The sequence below is a fragment of the Bos indicus x Bos taurus genome, chromosome 4 (assembly GCF_003369695.1).
Source record: "Bos indicus x Bos taurus breed Angus x Brahman F1 hybrid chromosome 4, Bos_hybrid_MaternalHap_v2.0, whole genome shotgun sequence".
NCBI classification, from domain to species: Eukaryota; Metazoa; Chordata; class Mammalia; order Artiodactyla; family Bovidae; genus Bos; species Bos indicus x Bos taurus.
This window is the reverse complement of record NC_040079.1, coordinates 16,196,948-16,213,088: the sequence shown is the minus strand read 5'-3', so window position 1 is coordinate 16,213,088 and position 16,141 is coordinate 16,196,948. Positions and strand designations below refer to the sequence as shown.

At 42.2% G+C, this 16,141-nt stretch overlaps 1 protein-coding gene and 1 pseudogene across 2 annotated transcripts in view; both read right to left on the bottom strand.

Annotated features, from left to right (window-relative positions):
* The window catches only part of KDM7A (lysine demethylase 7A), a 79,630-nt gene that overhangs the window by 49,916 nt on the left and 13,573 nt on the right, over window positions 1-16,141 (bottom strand). The window lies entirely within an intron of this gene.
* LOC113891141 lies at window positions 2,920-4,883 on the bottom strand (annotated as a pseudogene).

Genomic DNA, 16,141 nt, shown 5'->3' with positions numbered 1-16,141 from the left:
CAGTGATGTCTCTTCAGAGTACACATTAGACACTCAAATGGCCATTCTTAAAAGGAAAAAGAAGATAATTCTTTTTCAATTTTTAACTACGTTTTGATGGTTGAGTCCTCTGGAGTCAGTCTACCTATGTTAAAATCCTGAACTATGTACAACCATGTATAGACCTGGGTAACTCTCCTTGTCTGTTCTTTGACTGTAAGGATGGAAATGACAGTATCTCCCTCAAAGTTAAGCAAATTAATTAAGTTAATAAACAGAATATTTAGAATGAAACTGTAGAACAATTGTTTTGCAGGTCCAAAAACCTTACTTTGCTTATTGATTCTGGCTTAACAGGTTGACATTCCTGCTAAAACTATACTAGAATGCCAATAGCCATTTTCACATCTAAACTACGTTTTATGCAGTGTTTTAACCCTAAGATACTTTATTATCAGGTATCAGCTAAAGCAAAAATTTGTAATTTGCATGTATGAAATATTTTCACTGAAAATCAAACTGGCAATTTTAAATTAAATCTTTGGTTCAGAAAAAACCAACTCCTGTTATTCTCTTGCATATAAACTGTGTTCATAAAATTAAGTGCTTTTCCTTACAAGTTGAGCATGACATTGAAGATTTTATTTTTGACACATCAAAGCTATTTACTGGCATATTTTGTGCTTAACTATATTTAACAAGGATTTTGAATGAAGTGCATACTGAACCAAATTCTTTCAGTTCATAATCATCTCAGAAAAAATGTGACACTCTTCCTGCCTCTAACAGTTGGCTCATCCTTCCAACCGTCCTAATGGCTTCCTGAGTTATTTCCAGCCAGCTAACTAAGAACATTCAGGTTACCAAGGGTGAGGGAGGAAGACGATATAAAAAGGAATTGAACAGGGATTTCTTGGTGGTCCAGTGGCTAAGAGTTCATGCTCCCAATGCAGTGGGCTAGGGTTTGATCCCTGGTCAGGGAACTAGATCCCATGTGCTGCAATTAAGACCTGGTGCAGTCAAATAAATAAATAAAACTTTTTTTTTTTTTTTTAAAGGAATTGAACAAAGAACATGACAGGAAAATAAGAGGGACTGAAGAACCAAGAGATGAGCTCACGGATACAAAACACACCCTTCAAAAAAGTGAAAATCCTGCTGGTATACTTCTAATAAAACTTGTACCAGGATGAATGTGTGAAACATACACATCAAATATAATTTACGTTACACTATTTACCCCCCAGAGCGCAGAAAACATGCTTGTCACTGCCCAACACCTGAATACATAGAGGCGGCGATATAAATGGTAAATAAAGGATCTTTGTGAAAGTGGCTCAGTCATGTCCAACTCTTTGTGATCTGATGGACTATACAGTCCACGGAATTCTCCAGGACAGAATACTGGAGTGGACAGCTATTCCCTCCTCCAGGGGATCTTCCCAACCCAGGGACAAAACCTACGTCTCCCTCATTGCGGGTGGATTCTCTACCAGCTGGGCCACAATGGGAGCCCAAGAATATGGAATGGTAGCCTATATCGTCTCAGCAGGTTTTTCCAACCCAGGAATCGAAATGGGGTCTCCTGCTGTGCAGGTGGATTCTTTACCAACTGACTATCAGAAAGAAAAGTACTACTGTACTTTTCAAGGTACTATAAGATTAAAAATGTTTATTTTTGTGTTTAGCTTTTACGTATTATTTGTGTGAAAAGTATTATAAACATATTACAGTACAGTGCTGTGTAGCCAACTGTGTTAGCTGGGTACCTAGGCTAACTTTATTGGACTTGCAAACAAACTGTACTTATGAACCCGCTCCTGGAAAGGAACCTGTTCCTATTAATGGCACCCCACTCCAGTACTCTTGCCTGGAAAATCCCACGGACGGAGGAGCCTGGTAGGCTGCAGTCCATGGGGTCGCTAAGAGTCGGACACGACTGAGCGACTTCACTTTCACTTATCACTTTCATGCATTGGAGAAGGAAATGGCAACCCAATCCAGCGTTCTTGCCTGGAGAATCCCAGGGACAGGGGAGCCTGGTAGGCTGCCGTCTATGGGGTCACACAGAGTCGGACACGACTGAAGTGACTTGGCATAGCATAGCATATGCTGTTCTACTCTTTAGCAATCTGCTTTTGGCTTGTCCGGCTACGTGTCGGGTATGTCTATAGTGGCTAAGGAAAGCTATAATGCAAACAGTGCCCAGCAGATTTGCTACTTCACGGAGATAGACTATACTTCTATTTATAACCAGTGAAAGAGCAAATAAATGCCATCCCAAAATGAATATTATTTGAGAATTTAGTAAGAACTTTGTAAATCATCCTGGGGGAGGAAAAACTTGTCATGATGATAAAGGATAAACAGAAACAATTATATAAAGGTATGTTTAGAAATGTCCTTAATAAAGGAAGAATTAAGAACTATGCCATGAGTCTATACATTACTGCCTTCATGTATGTTTTAATAATTAATTTAATGAGAAATTTAAACTCCACATCTGCAGCTATAGGATTAAAAAAAATCTTGATTTCATAAATGCCTTCGTGTATTTTTCACTGATTTCTCAGTTCAGTTCAGTTGTTCAGTCGTGTCCAACTCTTTGCGACCCCATGGACTGCAGCACACCAGGCCTCCCTGTCCATCACCAACTCGCAGAGTTTACTCAAACTCATGTCCATTGAGTCAGTGATGCCATCCAACCAGCTCATCCTCTGTCGTCCCCTTCTCCTCCTGCCTTCAATCCTTCCCAGCATCAGGGTCTTTTCAAATGAGTCAGTTCTTCCCATCAGGTGGCCAGAGTACTGGAGTTTCAGCTTCAGCATCAGTCCTTCCAATGAATATTCAGGACTGATTTCCTTTAGGATTGACTGCTTTAATCTCCTTGCAGTCCAAGGGACTCTCAAGAGTCTTCTCCAACACCACAGCTCAAAAGCAATCAATTCTTCAGTGCTCAGCTTTCTTTACAGCCCAACTCTCACATCCCAATAACTAAAAGTAAAAACCATACAAAAATCTGTCCTAAAGCAACCTGAATCTAGAAGTATGAGAAACATTTGCAGAGTTCAGTTCCTTGCTGAGAAACCACAAGACTTAAGGAGTTAACATCTAAGAAAACTTTTTCTAAACCCATTTAACACTCAGTCTATCTGTGGGCTCCAAGCCTGGCTATGCATTAGAATCTCCTGTGGAGCTTTTACAGGCTGTGCGAGGCAGCCTTTCAAAAGAATGAGGCGGATCTGCAAGAAGGGATATGGAAAGATCTCCAAGACATGCTGGAAAGCAACAAAAGCCAGGTGCAAAAGGGTACGCCCCCACCCACCCATGCCTGCATGCCTGCAAATGCAGAGTACAATGTGTGGAACCATCTGCAAAAAAACGTGTTAAGAGAAAACTGAATGGATACAGAATGGAGGGGAGGGACAATTGCTTTCACCATGCAACTTTCAACATCTTTTTACTGTGTTTTTTTTTTAATTATTATTTTTGTTTTGCTTTGATAGGAAAGTAGGATATACTGGTGGGCACACGTAAGGAGAGGACTGTGCCAGGCTCTCATGAGAGCAGGGCCTACCATTTGTCCAGGGAACATGACCAGGGATGTATTTGACTCCACAGCCACCCTGGATGGGCTGCTTTTCTATCGTGTTTTCAAATTCACTGGCATTATACTTGGTAAATCTCCACTTCTTGGAGATGTGGATCTTCTGGCAGCCAGGGAACTTGAACTTGGCCCTAGGGAGGGCCTTACTCACATGCTCCTTGTTCCGCAGCTTGGTGCGGATGGACACCATGACTTGGCCAGTGTCGACCCTGGCCACTGTGCATACCTGTCTGGAGCCCATTAGCTCCAGCAGAGCATAGCGTCTTGTTCCTGTGGATAACGTGGAAGGGGTGGAGCCACATTTGGATGTGAATGCCATCTTTGCCACTGCTTTTCACCATGTACTTGCTGGCACAAATACGGGCAGCCTCCAGCGCTTCAGAGGAAAGTGGCTCCTACGCATCTGACACTGTGGCCACAGAGTGGGAACTCAGCTTCTTTTGGCTTCTTCTGCCCCAGGTCAAAGATGTGGATCTTAGCATCACGGACACACCTCGACCGAAGCCAGACTTTGAACAGAGCTTGTTCTTACAGTACACCAGGAGGGGCGGTGGCCATGGTGACACCAGGATCTTCGGGGAAAAGAGCTGCTTATTTTTTCTTAAAAGAAAAAAATACATTCTTGAGACCCCCCTTAGATCTACAGGGAAAAGTTAATGGGTGGTACCTAATAATCTTCATTTTTAACAAGCTCCCCAGGCAATTCTTTTGCTCAGTAGAGAAATGGCAGTTAAGGAACTATTGATCTAAAGCCCTAGCAGAGAGGCTAGGGCGATGCCTTATTCACAGTTGCTTCCTGTGAAAACTCTGTTACTCCAATTAGACTTCACATTTCTTAAAGATATGAGTAATAGTTGCTTCTCTTGTGGCTCAGCTGGTAAAGAATCCGTCTGCAATGCAGGAGACCTGGGCTCGATCCCTGAGTTGGGAAGAATCCCTGGAGAAGGGAAAGGCTACCCACTCCAGTATTTTGGCCTGGAGAATCCAGGAGGATTCTCATGGACTATACAGTCCATGGGGTCACAAAGAATCTGACATGACTGAGCAACTTTCACTTCACTTCACTAATAACTTAGAATTTCCTATTCTCCTCTGATCTACCTAAAGCTGACTATACAGTAGATGCTCAAAGAATATTTACTGATTGACAGAAAGCAGAAATTCCAAGCACATTAGAGAGGCATTAGTTTGGACTACTATCCTGGCCAATATTCTAGGATACTCAAATTAAATGTGAATTTTGCAGATATAAAGGGATAGAAAACAGATGTGATGGGGAAAAAATAAATAACAGATGACTTTTTCTTTCAAGATCTTATTTTGAAATGTTCATACTTTTTGTTAATGAAAAAGAATGTAGTATTATTGGATGTTCAAATTTAGTCATAGGTATTTATAACCATATTGTGCAAAAAAGGATCTCTGTTCATTACAGATTTATATATTATGCCCATTTATTCTGTTCTCCTTTCTTGTAGCTTCTAAGTGTTCCTATCTTAATTTTCCAAGTGGGGTTATCTACTAGAAGAATACATAGATTAAATAGATTATAGGTTGAAACAGATTTTTAAAAGATGAACCAATAGCCCAGCTCACAGTTCTGTTGTCCACTGTGAGTATGGGAAGGAAAGCTATATTTTCTAGGGCCTAATGTCTAGTCAAGGCTATGGTTTTTTCAGCAGTCATGTATGGATGTGAGAGTTGGACTGTGAAGAAAGCTGAGCACTGAAGAATTGATGCTTTTGAACTGTGGTGTTGGCGAAGACTCTTCAGAGTCCCTGGGACTGCAAGGAGGTCCAACCAATCCATCCTAAAGGAGATCTGTCCTGGGTGTTCACTGGAAGGACTGATGGTAAAGCTGAAACTCCAATACTTTGGCCACCTCATGCGAAGAGTTGACTCATTGGAAAAGACTCTGATGCTGGGAGGGATTGGGGGCAGGAGGAAAAGGGGACGACAGAGGATGAGATGGCTGGATGGCATCACTGACTCGATGGACATGAGTTTGAGTGAACTCCAGGAGTTGGTGATGGACAGGGAGGCCTGGCCTGCTGCAATTCGTGGGGTCGCAAAGAGTTGGACACGAATGAGCAACTGAACTGAACTGAATGACATCTACAGAAGATTTAATGTATAAAGGGCTAAAAAATCACACCCTGGGATAAAATACAACAGCAAGTCATAAACTTTTATATTGAGGACACTTCAGTGATGAGTCAGCTACAAAGGACAGGAATCAACTCAAGTAGATCCAGTGCCCTAGTAACCTTTCTCCTCTTGTAAACAGTCTTCAGTGCCCAAACCTAAGGGAAGAGATTACATGCAGAGCCAAGCCAAGAGCAAGGATTCATCTTAGAGAACTTCCTGTTGGAACAGAAACAAAAGTTTCTGAGAGGTCTACTCAACACCCTTAGCAGGCTTTTTCATTCTCAGTGAAGAATGAGTCAGAGTAGAGGTTTGGATCATGGAAACCTTGCCATAATCCTTAACAAGTATCCCTACAGGAAGATTTCAAAGAACTTCAACAAAATTACAAATCAGAAGTACTCAACAAAAGCAAAATGGGTGGTGCTGAGTTGTCCAGAAAAGTCAGCAGCAAATAGTGCACCATACTGTTTCAAAACACACTGTAAGAGCAAAGTGTAAAGTCTGTAATATGCAGGGATTTTTACCTATTAGATCCATTCTGAAGAAAATGTATTATTATAAGTTCCTCAAAGTTCATTTTGTAATTTTTCTTTATTTCCACTAGAGGTCAGATGATAGATGATTGGCAAATACAAGAAAAATCCAGGCAGTCCTTGCTTTGCACGGTAGTGTGGGACCATAAAAACACTTAGACAAGTTGAAACCACACAAAGCTATCTTAGTAATCGTTGGGAAAATCACAACTGTCCCTTGAGCTTCAAAAATGTTGTGAAAACACTCTGTTAATTGCAATGTATAGAGAAATGAAAAATTAGTAAAACATTTATTTAGTACACTGTAATTTAAAATATGATGCTCTTAAGTGTACCTTCACTGAGTGCTTCTGGCTGCACATCCAGAGCCTCTCAAGGGGCGGCAGGGTTAACACTCTTACCGTCAGTTACTCATTTTACTATTTCATTTATGCTCAATTTAAATTTCACTTCCAGAAACATCACTTTTTGTTCTTTGCTGGACTTTCGTCTTTATTGACCACTTCCCTCTTTTGATCACCCCACTTTGTATGTAAGATGGGTAAGATGTCGGGTTTATCGGTGGGAAAGCAGGATGCAGCACAACACCCTTTCCTGTCTGGGCGTGAGCTGAAGGACAGATGCCCAGCTGTCACTGACATACTGACCTGCTGACCTGCAAACTGAAGAGCTAGCAGCAAACTCTGTTCTTTATTTGCACAGTTAATATATCATGGTGGCCAAAATTTGAATCGTGTTATTGGGGGACTGGTATTTAACTAAACCATGGTGATACAGTGATGTAAGGAGAAATATATATTTGGTCTTCCTTCCTGGTTCCTTGCACAACAGTACCTAAAACCTTTGTAAAGTTCCTGAGTGACAGAGGAGCGTCTTTTGTTATTCATAACAAGCCCCTCTCAACCACACTTGAGTTTATGCTAATACGGTGACCCTGGACGGGACCATGGATAGCTTCACAATGGTCAAGTTGCCCAACCGACTGTGTGTTTAGAGATTTAGAGTTTTCAGCCCATGTCCAACCTTCAAGGAAGGGAGAGAAGTTGGAAATTAAAAAAAAAAAAATCACCAATGGCTAATGATTTAATCTATCATATCTACGTAGTGAAGCTTCTATTAAAAACCCTACCCAAAGGGTTTGGAGTGCTTCAGGGTTGGTGAATGCATTCAGGGGCCAGAAGAGTGGCATATCCCCAATTCCAAAGGGACAGAAGTATGTGGGACCCTTAGGACCTTGCCCTATGTACCTCTTCATCTGGTTATTCATTTATAACCTTTATAATATCCTTTATAATTATATAAAGAATAGCACAAAGGGAAGTGCTTCCCTGGGTTCTGTGAGCCATCAGAGCAAATTATCAAACCTAAATAGGGAGTCATGGAAACCCCCAATTAGCAGCCAAGTCAGACAGAAATGGACATAACCCACGAATTCACTATTTGTGATTGGTGTCTGAAGTAAGGGGAGCAGATTAGTTGGACTGAGCCCTTAACCTATGGTGGTGATGTTGTATAGGTGCTAAGTCATGTCCAACTCTTTGCAACCCCATGGACTGTAACCTACCATGCTGCTTTGTCCATGGGATTGTCCAGCCAAGAATAATGGAGTGGGTTGCCATTTCCTTCTCAGATGGCATCTTACCGACCCAGGGATCAAACCTGTGTCTGCTGCATGGGCAGGCAGATTCTTTACCACTGAGCCACCAGGGAAGACCCCCAAATATGGAACATTTCACAGTTAACCTGTGGGGTCTACTCTAACTTCAGGTGATCACTGTCAGAGTTGAATTAAATTGTAAGACACCCAGTTGGTGTCTACAGAGAATTGAGTGTAGAAAACCCACACATTTGGTGTCAGAAGTGCTATAACCAGAGAAACAGTTTTCCTTTGCATGTTACTGAAATCTGTGCAAATCAGAACCACACAAAGTACGGACTGCCTATACAGTATTCTCTAAAACAGTATTTCTGAAACTGTCCCACAGGAGTTAAGGTTACACACATAAAGATTCCACAGTCAACTAAGACTAGGGAGGTGTTGGGCTGAGATCAAATCACTTTATTTACCAGAAAAACACCTTGGAGAATTCAACCAGCTGATGTGCACACTGCATTTCGCAGCTGGGGATCAAGGTGGTGGTATTATTTCCCACCTTAGGAATGTGTTATAGAAGTTAACGTTCAGACTCACCAGCTCTGAATATTTACTACACATTTAATGTCTTATAATTACAATTGTTATAGTTTAAATTTACAATTTTTTAAAATTTACAATCTTTACAATTGGTACAAAGTACTGGTATATTAAATGTTTAGTAAAACCACTCCCTTAACACAGGATACCAAATTAGCAACAGCATTACCAATCACTTACAGCATACAGTATTGGAAAACATATGAGCAAGAAAAGTCAATAACTAATAACACACTAACACTTTTGAAAACTATCTCTGCCTCTCTCTTTTTTTGCACTGGGGATCCAGGGCTTCCATAGTGGCTCAGAGGGTAAAGAATCCTCCTGCAATGCAGGAGGACCTGGGTTCTATCCCTAGGTTGGGACAATCCCCTGGAGGAGGGCCTGGCAACCCATTCTAGTATTCTTGCCTGGAGAATCCCCATGGACAGAGGAGCCTGGCGGGCTATCGTCTGTGGTCGCAAAGAGTCAGACATGACTGAGAGACTGGGCACAGCACCGCAGAGAGTATCCTAGTTCCCGATCAGGGATCCTTGAACCTATGACCCCTACAGTGGAAACTTGGGAGTCTAAACCACTGGACAGCCAGGGAAGTTCCTAAAACTATCCTTTTAACCTTAAAAGAAACTTATCGAGATGTTGTCTCATATTTCCCTTATCACAATATAACTGTGTGTGTGTGCTCAGTCGCTCAGTTGTGTCAGACTCTTTGTGACCCCATCACGACGTAATTAACAAATATCGATAGGGCACTTCCTAGGCGCAAGCCTAAAAACTGTACCCTTACTTTAAAGGGCTGACAATTTTACCAAAATACACAATAAGAAGCAAGATACACAATATCACTACGCCACACGTCTGATTTTCTTCTGGGCAAAATTACCTATCAGCCAGGACCACCCTTCTCCACAGAGCTTCTTTCTTAGGGTTAAAAATTTAAAGCTACCATCTAGCATTGTGAGCTCTCCGACCTCAAAAATGATAACCATGCCTGCCAAGCCTGTTTAAGTGATATCTGCAAAGTCCCTTTTGCATTGCTTGACTCCATTCCTGGCTAGGCCCATCCAGTTGTCACCAAGGTATCAGAATGAGAGTGGGCAATTTAAGAAGACCTCTTACTGAATTCCCCATCAAAATCTTGAAGTTTTTCTCTAGGTAAGAAAACAAAATCAGAAGCAGCAATAGGGACCAGCTAAAGAAGATAAGAGATAGCAGGAAAAACATATATCAAGGAGAGAGATGAACACTGTTAAATGAATGCCCATCTGACCTGTGGCAATATAGTGCACAAACTGTACAATGCATGCCAGTAGTTCACAGAACAGAGGATAACTTGGGTCCATGATGTTAAGACATTAAAATTAAGTGGTACAGTATTCTATCAAGAAGAGCACAATGTATTGCTAAAATCCTTCTAAAAATAGTTGACACATAAAGAATTTTAACTCCTGAGTAACTTTTCTGAGGATACTCAGCCACATTTCACAGTAGAACCTTGGGGGAAATCTTGTTTAAGTAGTCTATAACATTTCCCAAAGATGGCAATGCCATTGCTATAGTTTTTAATACGCTAATCTGTAAAATGTTAACACTTCATTGCAGTTGTTCCCAGGTTAAAGGCTACCTATTACTATGAAATGTTTCTAGCATTTTAAAAAGTAGGGATTCAAAAGGAATAAAGGAAGGGAGAAATAAAACAGTTTCAAATTAAAATCATATCACACAGAAACTCCAAGTCAAGGCATCTTTCTAAGGTAGTAGGACCAGAAAACTATTCGGTGAAGTAAGCAAGCAACTCTCACATTCTACTTTGGGAGTCATGGTCCCAAACCATCTGCACACAGACATAAGTAAATGAAAACACTCTTATGATACAGGCATAGTAATGTATATTATCATATACTGCATATAACAGACTGTCATGCTATTAATAAGTGGAATCCAAACTCTACTTTTGAATCCATTATCTTTCGACCATTTACTTATGATTGATCACTCTTCAATTAACAATTTTCAACCCATTGAGGTTGACACACAAATCTGAGTGGGGTGTCCAGAGGGGAGGTCATCTCTGGAAGCACTGGCAGGCAAGTGGAAAAGGGGGACAGAGAAGGGGAGGAGGCCACAGAGGGTACCTTCAGGAGCCTTTACCCCTCTGGGGACACCTGGAAGATGACTCCATGCAGAAGGGGCTTCAGGTGGTCCCAGCAGTGGAAGAGGAAGCTAAGATATTTATCCACTGTCTCCCAATCAACAAAGGTTAAGGGCTATCCAGAGGCATTAACTGCCCAGAATTCCCAGCCTGCTTCACATGGTAAGCTGCTGAGCACCTGGAGCCAGAACAAGCCCTCAGGTCAATTCTCAAGTCTTTCAACAAGAAAGTATTCTAGACACAGGGACAGAGAGAGAGCTGATGATGTTATTCAGTTGCTCAGTTGTGTCTGACTCTTTGCAACCCCATGGACTGCAGCACACCAGGCTTCCCTGTCCTTCACTCTCTCCCAAACTCTGGGAGAGACAGAGATGGAAATACAGAAGCCAGGGGAAATGGGTGGGGTTCAGGTGAGCCTGCTACCTGGGTGGACTGTAGTCAAGCCAAACTAATGTGCAGCAATACTGAATTTGGTTACTCTTTGTACGTATACACATGATCATCTTAACATTCACCGTGCTCTTCGTCCTTCTGTCCATTACTCCTCCAATCTCTCTGTGATGAATAATGAACAAGTACATACATAAAATACATATGATGGGTGTGGAGAAAAGGGAACCCTCCTACACTGTTGGTGGAATGCAAACTAGTACAGCCACTATGGAGAACAGTGTGCAGATTTCTTAAAAAACGTAACAGAACTGCCACACAACCCAGCAATCCCGCTGCTGGGCGTACACACCAAGGAAACGAGAACTGAGAGAGACACGTGTACCCCAATGTTCACTGCAGCACTGTTTACAATAGCCAGGACATGGAAGCAACCTAGGTGCCCATCAGCAGACGAATGGATAAAGAAATTGTAGTACATATATACAATGGAATATTACTCAGCTATAAAAAGGAACACATTTCAGTCAGTTCTGATGAGGTGGATGAAACTGGAGCCTATTATACAGAGTGAAGTCAGTAAGAAAGAGAAACACAAAAACTGTATATTAACATGTATATATGGAATTTAGAAAGACAGTAACGACAATCCTATAAGTAAGGCAGCAAAAGACACACGGATGTAAAAAACAGACTTTAGGACTATGTGGGAGAAGGTGAGGGGGGATGATCTGAGAGAACAGCATTGAAACATGTACATTACCATATGTGAAACAGATGACCAGTGCAAGCTGGATGCATGAAGCAGGGCACTCAAAGCCGGTGCTCTGGAACAACCCAGAGGGATGGGGTGGGGAGGGAGGCGGGAAGGGGCTCAGGATGGGGGGACACATGTACACCCATGGCTGATTCATGTCAATATACAGCAAAAAACCATCACAATATTGTAATTATCCTCCAATTAAAATAATTAATTTTAAAAATAAAGGCATATGCTACACACACACACAAATATGTACGATAAAGTGATTATACATAAATAGGTACAGACTAAGTAAATAATATTAATAATGTTACCAATCAATAAGTAATAGTTAATACTTAATTTCTGAACAAAGATTAAGGACAAAGTTGTCCAACTTGATGAGGAAATGCAAAACTGATTTGTGCATGTGGGAACTCAGCGACACTCAAGAGGGAGAAATAACCATTCCTATCAGTTCCAGAGACACACATAAAGCTGATGGGTTATAAAGATCTGTTCTGTCCCACCTCTGAGAGCAGCCTCAGCTCTGGGCCCACTACCATGAATCCCTTGTGAGACAGGATATGATGCAGAAGAATGAAACGGGGAGCAGACGGAAGGAGGGCAATCATCTTTTAGACAAAAGGGATTAAAATATTTTAGCTATCTTAAGAGAAGTTCCACAGAGAAAGCAGCACTTCAGGAACTATTTTTGAATGAAGAAAAGACATTATGGTGATGACCAGGGAATTTCCAGAGATTTTTTTTTTTCTGCTGAAGAGGAAAGTGTCCTGCTATACTTATATATCTGTGGTGAGGGCTAGGGGGTGGGGGATGGCTAGACGGAGGATAAACACTAAGGAAAGGGGGGGGGTGGGGACCCGAGGAAGGAAAACAAAGCTAGGATAAGGCAGAAGAGATTAGATCATGCAGGGACAGCAAGAGGCAAAAATAAAATGAAGAGGGATTTCTGCAGGTGGAGGTACCAGCCGTATTAGCTTATTCGTTTGTACGCCACAGTGCGGTACATGGATGAAACAGGCACTCGACACTCTCTGCTTTCCTTCCATCAGGAGATGAACACACAGTGTAAAATGAACCCAAATGCCTTCTACGGCTCAACTATTCACTCATTCAAAGCACTCTCAGGACACTGGAAACACAACAATGATAAAATCAAGAAACCAAGTGTCTACACTCTCGAAGCTTACATTTTACTGGAAGGAGATAGAAATGAGGCTGGTACAGCCCGAAGGAGCAGTGGCCGGGGACGATGCCGGACAGTCTGCTGGGTCTTAGGGGCCACAGGAATGCTTCCGCTCTGAGTGGGATTCAAGCAGAAGAGTCACAGGATCTGACATTTTAAAAGCACCTTCTCTGGTTTCTGTGTTGGCAGGAGGAGGACTAGTTAGGAGGCTATTGCAATAATCTCAATTTATATAGGAGAGGGAGGTGAAATGATGAGAAGCGGTGAGATTCTTAAGGTGAGCCAACAGGATTTTGCTGAAAATTCAGTGCAGATTACGCGGGAAGAAAAGTGAAAGTGTTAGTCGCTCAGTCAAGCCTGACTCTGTGACCCCTTGGACTGTAGCCAGCCTCCTCTGTCCATGGAATTCTCCAGGCAAGAATACTGGAGTGGTTGCCATTCCTTTCTCCAGAGAAGAAGTGAGGATGACTCCAAAGATTCTGGCCCAAAGGAACTGCCATTAACTGAGATGAAGAGGATGGTGGAAAGAGTAGGACTGACTGGGAAGCCAGATCTGGAGTTTCACTTTAGACACACTAGAGGATCAGATGCTTACTATTCATCCAAGTAGAGATACTGAGTTGGCAATTACATATTTAAGATGAGAACTCAGGGAAGAGGTCTACAAAGGTGATAAAAATTTAGGGATCACCCACACACAGATGAAAGCTGAAGTGGTAAGACCAGACAAATGTCAGAAAAAGAGAACTACTGAGGAATGAGCCCTGTGGCACTCCAGTGACGAAAGACCAGGGAGATAAGAAGGAAGCGCAATGAGGACTGAGGATGAGGGGAAGGACGGGACAGCGAGGCCTGAGAACTATCAGAACAGGGATCTTCCAGAAGCCAAGTAAGGCTAGGTTCAGAGAGAACGGACTTCAACTAGATAAGGAAAGATGGGAAGAAAAACCACAGCTGGAGGCAGCGAATACAGAGAATTCTTCTGGTGAATTTTACTACAAAGGGAGAAAAGAAATGAGGCTGCAACTGAAGGATGAATGTCAGATCGTTTATTTTTTAATGAAGTTAAATATTATTTGCACACTAATGAGGGGAAAAATGATACTGGGGAAGGGGGTAACTGCTGAGGTCAAGTCCTTGAATAAGGAGATGGGATCTTCTACAATGAATACACCTACAGATAATCTCCAATGATTTAGCAGTTTCCTTTTCTTCCTGAAATTACATTTCCAGAAAATTTCCTATTTCTGAAAATAGATCTCTCCAACTAAAGCAAACTTTGGCTCACATACAAATGGTTGAATGTGAGATGTGTAGCACTGACACTTCAAAAACAGTGACTACAATAAAAAGTGTCTGAAGGGGAAAGTGTCACTTATTTGAAGAATATATACTATTTTGACAGAACAGATAAACTACTTTTCATCATGTAAGGATCCCTTCTTTCTGTGGGTGTGTACAAACCCTTTAGCTACATTTTATTAATCTACTTCAAGGTCTACCGAAGTGTACCATTATGCATACCTGAATGAATAGATTTCAAGCAGGCTTGAAGTCTGCTAGAAAAATGGCCCGCCTGAGCAGCTGATCTACAAGTCATCCAATCTTGCCATAAATACAGAGGAATGTGCTGAGGCTGTGAGTAGTTACTCACACTGCTGGGCAGGCAAGGTCACCATTAAAACAGAGAGGAACCCATAGGCCCCTAGCATGGTCAACACCGTCAGAATGGCTGAGCCTGATGGGATCCAGTTCCTGGATGGCACCGTCATTGGCAACAGGACATCAGTATGAGAACTGAAGTCCAGGTTAGCTTGTCCTGCCAATGGGACGAATTCTGCAGAGCCTTCCGCTTTACAGAGCCATTCTCATTTGGTTAAATTCTTCAATCTTTTACTTCCATTAGCAAAACCTGTATCCTTTACCTGTGTCTGTATTATCCTTTCGGCAATCACCATCACCCTTCTGACAATCTTACACATAAGCATTTTAGATGATAACGCCTCTTTATCTCAATAAATATATCTTTTCTCACAACTATTAAAATATGGAGTAAGCACTGCAAACACAGGATTTAACAGATACCACTGTTAAGGACAAAATTAAATTTAAAAAACCAAAATCCATTTAAAGTAGTTTTAAGGAAAAATATTAAGTAAACAGTACAATTGCTATGCAGATGTGGCAGAAACCATGATGGTGGTCAATGAAAGCTTGAAATGTGACAGTGGTAAGGAAACCAAAAATCACTGATGTGGTGAAGAGAGACGAAAAATCATGCATATCTTAACATCACTTGATCCTTAAGTTTTAAGAAACTTGTGCCACAGTCTTCCTCCGTCCTGTCCAAAGAAACAGAGAACCTCTCAAAGCACCGAAACCAGTGAATGCATCATGCAGCAGCCCGGCAGGCCAAAAACAAAGCACCGTGCAGCTGACAGGAGGTAAGTGGAGAGAGCCGCTGGGTGACACTCCTGAAGGGAAAGGCAGCCCCCAGCGAGGCAATCCTGGGGGAGAGGGTGTGTGAAAGGCTGTGGAGCTTCCAAACGCTCATCACTTCCAACAGGGTTTCAAGGAATGAGAACCCAAGCTCAGGGCCGGGAATCTGAGCTCTCCTCCCACAAGGGGAGAGCAGAGAAGAGGAAAATAAGGCAAGCAGAGCCCAGCGCGGACTACTTGGCATCTGGATGGCTGGAAAAGTGGACATGAGGAGAGAAGTCCCTGAATCAAACAGAAGGGACTCTGCTCTCCCCGTAACCATGGCATCGAAGGAAATGTTGATCCTCCGATATGCAGAAAATAAGGACAGGCCAGCAAAAAAAAGGAAAGTGACTTCAAGAACCAGACACACAGAAAGCCGGCCTTAAAATAGGAAAAATGTAAGAGGAATATGAGTCAGACCTGTGACAAGTTAAATTAAGTAAAAAAGCTCCAATTCCTCTAATCTGCAGACAGCTTACATCCCAAGGCTCCTTCATGAAGCAGTGACATGAAAAAGACTGGCCACATGTCTATGGCGCAGCGTGTGTGACCAGTGAGGCTCTGAGGGAGGCCACAGACAAGAGCAAAGTCCTGGGAACCCACGAGGCTCTGGAGAGAAGGTGCCCATGCGGCCGGCCACCACAGAAAGCTTCCCAAGTCATCGATGGGAACCATCCACAAAGTCTCTGCTTCAAAAGATGCCTT